At 49.7% G+C, this 12073-nt stretch overlaps 1 protein-coding gene across 1 annotated transcript in view; it reads left to right on the top strand.

Moving 5' to 3' along the window:
- Window positions 1–12073, top strand: part of BOP1 (BOP1 ribosomal biogenesis factor) — a 572762-nt gene that overhangs the window by 419808 nt on the left and 140881 nt on the right. The window lies entirely within an intron of this gene.

Genomic DNA, 12073 nt, shown 5'->3' with positions numbered 1-12073 from the left:
TATGTGCACGTCACCACTGCGAACAAGTGTTATATGTATGCTTGTGTGCTCTGTTTTAAAAATGGTAAAATTGGCCTCCACCAATTGGCACATTCAGGTTACTCGTAAGTCCCTATTAAAGTGGTACTACATGTTCCCAGGGCCTGCAAATTAAATGCGAATTGTGAGCCTGCAGAACCTAGTGGTGTCAACCATTTAAGTAGCCCTTTAAAACCATGTCTCGGGCCTGCCATTGCAGCCTGTGTGCAGTTTTAAATTGCTAATTGGACTTGACAAAATAAACCTTTTGCGAGGCCTAAACCTCCCTTTTCAGGTGACGCCTAGAGCCAGTGCGCATGCGCTGTTCTGCAAGACTAATTGTAGAGGCGTAGGGAATAGAAGCCCCACCCACTCTCTGCCCACATTTGCCATTGGCTTCTGTCGTTGTCCGTCCTAAATGCTGGCTTCTGATTCTCAATAGGCTTGTTAGTCCCTCCTTAGTACCGCCTATGGCGACTGGCCCCTTTACTTCGGTTGTTACACAGTACGTATTAGACTGTGAGCACTATTTTCTTTAATGAGGTTCTCCTACTGAAGGGACGACATGCTTTGGTGCCTTCTTTACTCCCCTCTCCCTCCCTCCTGTTTTCATGCCTTCTTTTCCCCTCCCCGCCCTCCCTCCCGTTGCCAGTGATGCCTACCATTTGCAATGCAATATTGCCTTGCAAATGCTTGTTAATACAAGTCATCCCATGGTAAGCCTTAAACACCCATAGGGGTTAAATGTATTTAAAAAGTAAGACTTATTTTTCAAGTTTTACATCTCCTGGTAGTGGAAAATACATTATTTTGTTTTTCACTACAGTAAGGCCTACCTCTTTCATGGGATAACAGTAGGTTACTTTATTACATTTAATAAGTGCTAACTGTTGATTGGTAGCCAATAGAAATAGACTTATTTGGTCTCAAATGAATTGTATTTTAAAATCCTATTTATAGTCAAAGTCAGATTTTAGATTACAATTTTGAAAATGACACTTTTTAGAAAGCTGTGATTTTGCTGTCCTATACTTGAAGGCCTTCTAGGAGTTTCCAGCTGCCTCAGTGTGTTCATTTCTTCTTGCTCAGGAATGCATATTGGGCCCAGACAGTGAACAATAAGACATAGGTGTAGATGGGAGAGGGCCATCCTGCCAGGATCGGGGAGGCAGAGCCGTTTCCTGTCCCACTTACATTTCAAAGGGCTGCCTCCAGCACACTCACAAAGGAGCTTGATACCTGCCCGTTGTCACCCCAGACCTCTAGGAGCCTGGGCATGGGAAGAAACTGTCCAAAACCAGATGTGGGGGTGGACTAGAGGTCCCCCCTACTTCAAAGGGAGACGCCAGGTATAAATATTATCCCTCCTAAACCACTCATCAATACACCCATGGACCTGTGGACGTTACAGAAGGACTGCTTGTTCACCAGAGTGCTGCCTGACTGCTTGAGACCTGCCTTCTTTTTCAGAGGGCTTCCCTGCTGCTTGAGGCCCACCCTGCTCTCTGTGAAGGAAGAATGGACCTGCTTCCTTTATCCTTGGCTAATCTGAGTGACTCCGAGGGTCTGTTGGCTGACCTCCTGTTTTAAGCTTCAGGGACACAACAAGCTCAAGAGGCCTCCCTGCAACTGCCCATCTGAACTGCTGCAACTGGACCTGCCTAAGCCCTGCTGGCCTCTTCTGGAGTGAGTTTCTGATCCCAAGAAGTGCCTCCCCAGGTCTTTTACCCTTGGCTGCCATCAGCTGACAGCGCATCAGACTTAGTGAAAATAACTTTTTCAGCAGGACTAGTCTGGTCCCTCAATCCGGCCCATCCTCCATCGTGGTTGGCCTGAACTTGTGACTTTGTCCCAGTCTAGCGTGACCAGATACCCACAGTTAGCGCCTTTTGCTTCTTGGCGCTATTTTTTACATAAATCCTCAAAATCGCATATCTTCGGTTCTACTGGTAGGAGTTTTGTTGTTCTGTCTCATTTTATTTATTTAATGTTACTCTATTTTTCAAAATTGGTGAGGGTTAGTTCTTGTGTTGTGCTTTCACTTTATATATTGTTTGTTTGCTGCATAACTACTTAACACAGTGACTCCAATTTAAGCCTGGCCGCTTTTGTGCCAAGCTACCTGAGGCTTAATCACAGGTTAATTTAGTAACTTTTATGGTTCACCATGACAAGGGTGCTTAAGAAGGGTTTTCACCCCCCCAATCAAAAACCCAATTTCTTCCTCTGCAATAATGTATTGAGCCACCAATGCGAATAAACACAGAACAATAAAGGTAAAATGTACAAGCGATTAGTGGATGAAGGCATGGGTACCCAGAAATGATTCTATGTGGGATATTGTCCCCATGATGTACATTGAACAGATATTGTATGTTATTGAATAGTTCCATGGCCATATAGAGAAACGTAATGGAAATCCAAGGTCCCTTAGGTTATACTTATATTCAACAGCAGTGTCTTTTGTACATTCTAATATATGGAGTGATGAATACTTCTAGCCGCAGATTTCTCAACTTGTGAATCTTCCAAGGCACAGGCTAGATCTGAAAAGTCTTGCAATAGCTCTTTTGCACCAGTAGCTATTGCTGTTGGCTTCTGGACAAGATGAGTGCCACATATAGGTTGTACTCCTGCACATGACATCAGTTCCTCTTTTTCTGTGCATTTGGGTGCATATCCACTGAAGTGCCCTCCCCCCACCCCCCAGCACCAGCAAATATTTTGGTTTCCCACTGAAATTTTTTCCCCAGTTCTCAAACCTGGCAGTGTTCAGGGATGTTGAATCGAAGATGGCCGGATTCAAGCTGTCACAAGTGGCGAAAACCAATATTGGTGACGGACTTGCATGAGTCTGTCTATTGTGCTTTGGCCTGACTATTCGTTCGCCACAAGTTCTGCCTGAGTCACCTGAAAGCTATCCGGGAGTGAGAAGCCATACTCTGCTAAAACTAGCACAAGGAGTGAGGTCCTTTCTGGTCCAGATCGCCGTAATCAGGTGAGCCGAAGTCCAAGAAGATGCACAAGAAACATAACTGAAGCTCCTCTACATCTGGGTGCTCCTGCTTCAGTGAGAGGTCACGTAGTCTGTGTTCAAGGAACCCGGCTCTGCATTATCATTGGTGCATGAGCCACCACACAATCCGGCCTGTCCTTCTAATAGCAAGGTATTCACTTTAATCCACTCAGGATGGATTATATGCTATTACACGATCTGTACAATATTAGACATTTGTTGTGTATATTAAGTTACAGTTTGTCTTTGTTTGTTTTTTTAAATTTGTTATTGTATTTAATCTTTTAATACATATACAGAAAAATAAAGCAATCATACAAAAAAACAAAAGAAAGAATGCAAAATAAAACAATGAAGACAATAACATGGATCGCTAAAAGCATAAAACAAATATGTCAGTGGTTGCAATATAGAGCACGGGGACATAAATGTAGTGGCAGTGACGGTGCATACAGTATATGAAATACGTTAACAGTACATCAATAGTGAGGTAATCTGGCAGGGCCAGATGAACTCCAAGAGCTGCGGGTGAAGTGGAGGTCATGCGTCAGAGAACCAGGATGAGTGCATATGCAAAACTATCCATTGAAAAAGATATTAAGAATATATACAGTCGCCCCTTAATCCCCAGGAGCCTCAGGTGTAGACGGACGGGCACCTTGATATTGCGCAAACAGACCCCAAAAACTCTTTGGTCGGTTGCAAGGGGGGAGCAATTCGTTGTATACATCAGATTGAGTGTTACAATACACCATGTCTCGCTCCCACTCCACAACAGTAGGTACCGGGCCCCTCAACATCGCATGGCCAGTCGACGCTTTGCAAGTAGGAGACCCATTGCCACCAATTTGCGGGCTGCTTTCTTAAGGGGTTTGGTGTAGCCCAGAAGCGCTAACGGGATCTGGAACAAGGGATAGCCCTAAAATATCGTTAAGCTTCTGGAAAATTAATTCCCAGTAATGAAACACTGACGGGCATTGCCACGCTAGGTGGAAGAAATCTGCGTGTGGGGCATAACATCTCTCGCAATTGTCAGTATCCCTCAGACCATACCTAAAGAGTCGTGAAGGGGAATAATAAACTGTTTAAAATTAGCAATGCGGTGTCGGCCGTTTAGGGTTATCTTACGAGTGACCTCGCAACAGTAAAACCAGGTGTCAGTAATGGAAGCTCCTATGTCAGACTGCCAAGCTTGCCGTACGTTGCAGAAGGAAGACGCTCTCTCGCTTTGAGTAAGAGTGTAAAGCTTGGAGATGATCTTGCACGGGGACGATGCGCTTAATAACGCTGTCAGAGGGGGGATTGCCAAGGGTTCCTGTAAGCCATCCCCTAACACTGCCCTTAAAGCGTGCTACATGTGAAAAAAATGAAACTTGGTGAGGGCTGAGTGAATGCTGTCTGTACCTACCAACTCGTCCCAGGAGCCCAATCGTCCATGATGAAATAATTCGCCCATTTGATGTATATGCATTTTGTGAAGGGAATCCAGGGTACCCTTATCCGAGCTAAGCACAAACCACTGGCACCAATCAATATGCATACGGGGCGAGTATAATTGCACCCCCTCATATAGTCGTAGAAGCGCGTCCCACACGTGGACTACAGAATTGATGGAGTCTAAAACACCACTCCGTCGAATGGGGTCCTGCGTTAATAGGCAAGCAGTAGGGGGCAGCGACTACCTTTTCGATGTGAAGATGGGGCAGATCCTGAGGACCATGCACCCAACTATGGGCATGAGAGGCCTAGTACAATTCGAAGTTCGGGGCATTCAGGCCGCCAGCGGCATACGGAAGCATAAGCGTGTCAAAGGCAACTCGCGGGGTTTTACCGGCCCACGCCAGTTTGATCATCAGGGACTGCAGTTCGTGAAACAACTGTGAAGGGCCCATGATTGGTATATTCAGAAACAAGAAAAGTAGGCGGGGCAGGACAACCATTTTCATCAAAGATACTATGCCAGTCAAAGACAATGGGAGACGTATCAATCGATCTGCGTCGTCTCCTATCTTCCCTATTAATGTACCATAATTGGCCCAAAGTACCTCTTCTGCATCAGAATGAACTTGGATACCCAGGTATCGCACCAGTTCAGTGGTCCACTGGAGTGGAAACTCCAGAGGAAATCGGACCGTGGTAGGCGTCCAGGGGAACAAAATGGACTTTTCCCAATTGATCCTTAGGCCGGATAACCCCCCAAAGCGTAACACCTCCCGTATCACAGGGGATAGGTGAGTATCCGGGTCTATAATATAGAACAGTGTCATCCGCTTATGCCGAGACAATAAGGTTATAATGTGAAAGGCGAAGCCCTCTATGATGGTATTCGCGCAGTCCCCGAAGCAGCGGCTCAACAGCTATCTCATACAGCAGCGGGGACAGCAGGCAGCCTTGCCTCATGCCACAACGGATTGAGAAAGGGGCGGAAACCACATCACCAGTGCGATCCCGAGCCATGGGGGAGTTGTATAACACCATTTGTAGGAATTCCACTCCGACCCCAATGCGCCGCAACACCGGATACATGAACTTCCATTCGATGGATTCAAAAGCTTTTTCGGCATCGAGGATTAGCGCGGTGGCTTTGACCTCCGGGCGAATATGCTGTAGCGCACCGAAAACTGTGCGGAGATTTTTTGTGAGCGTGCGACTTGGGATGAACCAAGCCTGTTCAGGGCCAATTAGTTGTGGGAGGAGCGGAGCTAGCCGGTTAGCAAGGACCTTCGTGTAGAGTTTAGTATCCACATTGATCAGGGAGAGTGGCCGGTAAGATGGGCATCTACGGGGGTCCTTGTTGGGCTTCAAAAGAGTACTAATTAATGCCTCGCGCATAGATGGGGGCATAATGCCATTCACAGCCATTTCGTGGAACAAAGTTATTAGATGTGGGATGAGGAGATCACTGAAAGCTTTATAAAAGGAGACTGTGAGCCCGTCAAGGCCAGGTGCACTGCCCTCACGCATCGACCCCAGGGCAAGACGAATCTCCACCGCTTCAATAGGCTGCATCAAAAACTCCCTGTGTCAATTTTGGAGCCAGGAAAGCTCTATATATTCCAAGTAATTAGTGATGTCGTCGTCACTTGGGGAGAGTTTGGAGCTATACAATTCCTGATAGTAAGAGAGGAATTGCATATTGATGTCAGTGGGTTGCGTCTGGATCGACCCATCTTCACCCTCCACCTCAATAGCATCACGCGTGTCCAGTCGTCGGCGGGCCATTGCCGCCAGAACAGAGCCAGGCTGGTCAGCCTCATCATAAGCTCTAGCGGAGGCATATTTGCCCATGTGCTTGACCACGCTATCAGCGGCCTCATGGAATTCAGCCAACTTGGTCTTAAGCAGGTCTCGCAACTCGGGGTCATTAGAGAGAAGCAGGCGTGACTCAATATCGGAGAGCCGAGCCTCTAGCAGTGTAATCCGATCGTGAATAGCACGAAGCACTCCCGCATGTTTACTAATTGCAAAGCCCCTAATGAAAACCTTAAATGTTTCCCACACTGTCATAAAGGACTCGACCGACCCCACATTTGTCTCGAAGAAGCCAGAGATAGCCTCATGCAGCTGAGACTGAAAAACAGAGTCCAGTAATGAATAGGGTGGGAATCGCCACAAGAACGGAGGTGGAGTACGGGGAGGGACTGCCACCGTAACCATAATCGGGGAGTGATCAGAGAAAGAGCGAGCTAAAACTGTGCAATGTAGTACCTTAGGCAATAAGGATTGTGAGATAAACCAGTAGTCAATGCGCGTGTGGATGTCATACCGTGCCGAGTTATGAGTGTACCCCCCTCTAGTCGCAGAGCGAGAACGCCAGACATCTGCCAATTGAAGTTGCAGGGCAATATCTTGCACCGCCCTCGCCGAGATCGAGCGGGCGGGGCCTCTGGAGCGATCCAATGTCCTGTCCATTACACAATTGAAGTCGTTTCCCCCCCCCCCCCCCCCGAAGATCGTCAAAGCACAGTGTGGTTTAATTAAATCAAAAAGGGATTGATAAAACCCAGGGTCATCATAATTAGGACCGTAGGAGTTAACTACAAGGAACTCCCAGTGAGGGGTGTGTGTGGCAGTGGGAAATGACAAACCTACCCGCAGAATCTGTGTGTAAAGGTGCTAGTTTGAGTTAAGCCAGGTTAAAACACCCCTAGCATGGGAGGTAAAGCAAGCAGCATGTGAAAGACCCGTTAACTAGTTTGCTAGCAAGGAGCACAGCGCCCGGGGGCAGGTGTCTCCTGTAGCAACGCCACATCTACCTCCTTGCGCTTTAAGTAGGCTATAATCTTCCTCACTTTGCGCTGGTCGTTTAGACCGCGAACATTCCACATTACAAGGGACAGACTAGCAGATGATGGGGACCTAGTTCGATGTTCAGTCATATTGAGCACAGACGTCAACAGGAGGAATCACCACCATCACCGCATCACGTTCACTATTGGTCATAAAGACATCCTGCATGCCCGCACTCCATAAATCAATGGGAAAAAGAAGGACATGTATATCTACCGCATTCAAATTAAGAAAATTGGGGATCCGAGCAGACCAAAAGGAGAAAAAAAGAAAAACCCACAAACACTTGCCGCCCCCACCCATGCCTCGCAAATCCCAACTCTGCGAAGGCAAGCTACAACCCACCCGAACAACATAATGAGACAACCCAAATAAGAGGCAAACCCACCCGCCACCTCTTGAGATCCCCAACCCATTGGGAGTAAATCAGCGGTTAACGCAGGAGGGCGGATGTTGCCCAGCCACACAAACTGAGCCAATCCACAGTGAGGGGTAGTGTGGTAAACCGGCCATGTACACCGGGAAGCCATGGAGGCAAAAAAGGAGGCAAAACCCCCGCAAGGGAATGAATTTTGCGCACCAGCAGAGCATTACTAAGAGTAACATTCGTATAGCAGGGTCAACTGCGGGCCAGCAGGAAACAGGTTAACATGTGGTAACATCATTAGCAGTACTAAAGTAAGGCATATAGTGCACACAAATAAGGTACCACAGTTCTCTGTCATCATCTAGAGACACAGTAGCGGCAGACTGTGAGTACGGGGCCTGCTGACTGTTCGAATGTTTGTTGCCTTTTTCCCAGTCTCGGACAGCTTTTTGCAGGGAGTGTGGGTCGGTGTAAATCCTGGGCTTTCCATCAAAGAGGACTTTCAGGCGTGCTGGATATAGCATGGCATATTCAATGTGGTGGTCACGCGGTTTGCGTTTCAGTGGAGCGAACTACCGCCGTGCCCCCTGCTCTTTTAAAATGAAATCGGGAATAGGGAGATGTCCGAACCCCCGCACCGCAAGGATCCCAGTTCATGTGCTCTGCGCAATGCAGCGTCCCTGTCCCGATAATTCAAAAGTTTAGCAATGATGGGCCGGGGAGGGGCGTCAGGTTGGGGCCGAGGGAGCGGTGCGCCTTCTCGACGACGAATAGGTGAGAAAAAGTGTCAGCGCCCAGAAGAGAGGTCAGCAGGCGCTCCACAAACTGCTCCATGTGTCCTGTCGCTGTGGACTCCACCAGGCCAGTTATGCGCAGATTGCAACGGCGCGACTGGGCCTCCAAGTCCTCCGTCTTGTCGTGTAGGGCCACAAGAGTGCGCTCCATCTGCTTCCGCGCACCTCCTGCATCAGTCTGGGACTCCTCAACCTCAGCGATTCGGCGCTCCGCCGCATCCAGGCGCTCAGAATATTTATTAACCCGCTCAGAAACCCGGTCCATTCTGTAGGTCAGCGCGTCGATCTTAGTGTCTATGGCAGTGAGGCCCCGCTGCATGGACGCAATGATCGGTTTGATATACACCACAGGGTCGTCGGTTGGGGCATCAGACCCAGGGGAGGACCCGTCGGCACCCTCAGCCCCCTGCTCAATGCGACGGGATTTGCGCTGTTCGAATTGTAATTTGGGTTGGTTACAGTCAACTTTCCCCATAATGGCGGTAGATAGAACAGGTAGGTGCAAAGCAGAGGAAGGAGGCCAAACTCACCAGCGCACGGCAGCCAGTGTCGTCCCAGCAGGAGGAATGTCTCTTGGGGAGACCCCAGGGCCAACTAATTAGATGTGTCACCGGAGGTAGGCAGACTCAGCCCAAGGAAGCAGCAGGCACAGAGGTCGGGTGCTCACCAGCAGGAGTGTCCCCGGGCTCTCCGGACCCAGGGGGTGAGGCAGGCAGAGAGATCCGAGGATGTGGCTACTAGGGGCGGCACTCCGCAGCAGCTCCAGGCGCCACGCACTCACCAGGGCCCCCGTCAAGCCAAGGGAGAAGATGGACGTCGGACCCAGTCAGCCTTACAACACAGCAGCACCAGGCGTCCACAGGGGGGCCACAGCAGGCAGGGCTCAAGGCCGCGCATTATCACCGCAGGCAGCCACAGGTGAGCCCGAAGCGTCCTCAAAGAAAGTCAGGACCCCAGGCCCTCGTCGCAGTAGCGGCGGGCGCAGGTCCGGCGCGAAGTAGCTGGTGCCACACCAGCAGTAGTCTGCCAGAGTATCAGGAGGACCGGCTGTCACTAAACTCTAGGCCGGGGATCACAGGCCACACTCCATCGTGGACTCCGGGCTCCCGAAGTGTGCAAGAATGACAATGTCTCCTGCGAGCTTAAGTACCCCACCATGTTCACGGGCAATCGGGCAGCCGATACCGGTTGTTATGATGCGGTTACGGCGGAATTATGACCGGATTGTGAACGAATAGCAGCGGTGATAAGTGGAGCTCTAGGGAAGCGCAGCCATCTTCCAGCCGGGCAAGCTCCGCCCCCTCGTCTTTGTTTATTTATCTTGGACTAAAGACCTCTGTACCTCCCTTGTGCTGGCTGTTATCGAGGACTTTAGTGACGACCGTCATCTGAAACTATCTGTGATTCGAGGTTGGCCAGAGATGTTTCCTCCAAGATCTGAGATATTCCGGGGCTCTACATTGTGAACAGTGTGAACTAAAGCCCTCTTTCTCTCAACACTGTTGGCCGCTCTAGAGGACTCCAGTGACCATGGACATCTGCGGTTCTAGCGTTGTTGCCGATGTCTCTTCCTCTCCATCCTATGCACTGGCCGTTCTAGGGGGCTCAAGTGACCATGGACATCTGAGGTGCAGGGGTGGTCAGCGATGTGTCCCCCAATCTCTGGGACCTGCTGGGCTTTACTGGTTCTAAACAGTGGTCCAGTGTAAACTAAATCTCCCTCCTGAGGAGGGTGAAGAAGGGGGGGGGGGGTACACCGCCTGGCCCCCCCTAAAAGGCAGTTTTTGGAGAGAGCGGTTTTACGTGAGACCACCAGGTGTTTACCACACCACACTACAGGATTATGGTGCTCTCCCTCCAACTGAGTCCCGTTAAGGTGAGGGCAGATGTGAAGGAGGTCGAGGGTCTGGGGTGGGGCACGATGTGAGTGTGACTTAGTTCCAGCCTGTGTTTCCAGCAGTCATATTAACTTCACTTGGTGTCCAGTTATCTGCTGGACCGCACTGACAGGCCGCTGGTGAGGGTGAAGACAAAGTGAAGGAGTGCTAGGGCCCCGGGTGAAGGAGGATGTGAGAGTGTGATGGGTGCAATTCACACCTCTATACTAAGTTCAGCTTGAGTCTCCAGCAATCGACCCAGCTTCCCCTAGTGTCAACTTATCCAGAGAGCCACACTGCAGCGACCCGCTGGTGAGGGTGAAGACAGAATGTGAAGGAGTGTTAGGGCAACTTATAGCAACTTCAATCCGCACTTGGACTTGAGACACCCTGCCAAACACCCCCCGATCTAATCTAAAGAGCCAGTGTAAACCACATAGTCCGTCATCACCCCAGAAGAAACCGCCCCTACCATAAAATCCATTCATTCATATATGGGGCGTAATTGTCTAATGCAGCATAGTTTCCAGTGCAAGGTGGATGGGACATTATGGTCTGTTGATGCATGGGTTCCAGTGTGAAGCTGGATGGGGCGTGATGGTTCTAATGATGCATTGGCCCGTTGTGAAAATGGATGGGGGCGAGATGGTCTAACTATGCATGGTTCCAGGTGTGAGGGTGATGGACCGTAATGGTATAATGATGCTTTGGTCCCGGTGTGAAAGTGGATGGAATGTGATTGTATAATGATGCATTGGTCCGGATGTGTAGGTGACTAGGATCTGAAGGAGTAATGATGCAAGCCTCGCCTCGTGGTGTGAAGGTGGATAGGATAAGTAGGTGTAATGATGCACAGGTCTTGGTGTGAAGGTGGATAGCATCTGAAGGAGTAATGATGCAAGGCTCACGGTGTGAAGGTGGATAGGATCTGAGGGTGTAATGATGCACAGGTCTTGGTGTGAAGGTGGATAGGATATGTAGATGTAATGATGCAATCAATCAATCAGTGCATAGTGAAGCGTAGCTACTCACCCAAAAGGGTTGCAAGGCGCTGGGGGGGGGGGGGTTGGGGGGGTTCACAGCGCCTGGATGTTCACTGTGATTCGTCGAAGAGCCAGGTCTTCAGGTCCTACAAGAACTTGGAGAGTATTGGTATCTGTTGGAGGTGGAGAGGGAGGGAGTTCCATGCCTTGGCCGCGAGGAGGGAGAAGGAGCGTCCTCCTGTTCTGGTCTTCTTGATGCGTGGTACCGTTGCAAGGGAAAGCTAGGCTGAGCGGATAGATCTTTGGGGTGCGTGGAATGAGAGGCAGTGGTTCAAGTAGGCGGGTTGTGTTGTGAAGGGTCTTGTGTTGCTTGGGTGAGTAGATTGAAGGTGATTGTCTTCTCGACGGGGAGCCAGTGTAGTGTCCGTAGGTGTTGGCCGATGTGGCAGTGGCGCGGTAGGTTGAGGACTAGTCTGGCGGCGGCATTCTGGACGTTCTGGAGTTTGCAGGTGAGGTTCTTGTTGATCCCTGCGTAGAGTGCGTTGCCGTAGTCCAGTCTGCTGTTGATGAGGGCATGGGTGATGGTTTTCCTGTGTAAGAGGGGGATCCAGTTGAAGATCTTTCGGAATAGGCAGAGGGTGTGGTAGCAGGAAGAGGTGACAGGGTTGATCTGGCAGTCCATTTTGAGTTTATAGTCTAGGATAATTCCAAGGTTGCGTGCGTGGTCC

This window comes from Triturus cristatus, chromosome 5_1, assembly GCF_964204655.1.
Source record: "Triturus cristatus chromosome 5_1, aTriCri1.1, whole genome shotgun sequence".
NCBI classification, from domain to species: domain Eukaryota; kingdom Metazoa; phylum Chordata; class Amphibia; order Caudata; family Salamandridae; genus Triturus; species Triturus cristatus.
This window is presented reverse-complemented; position numbering and strand designations above follow the sequence as displayed.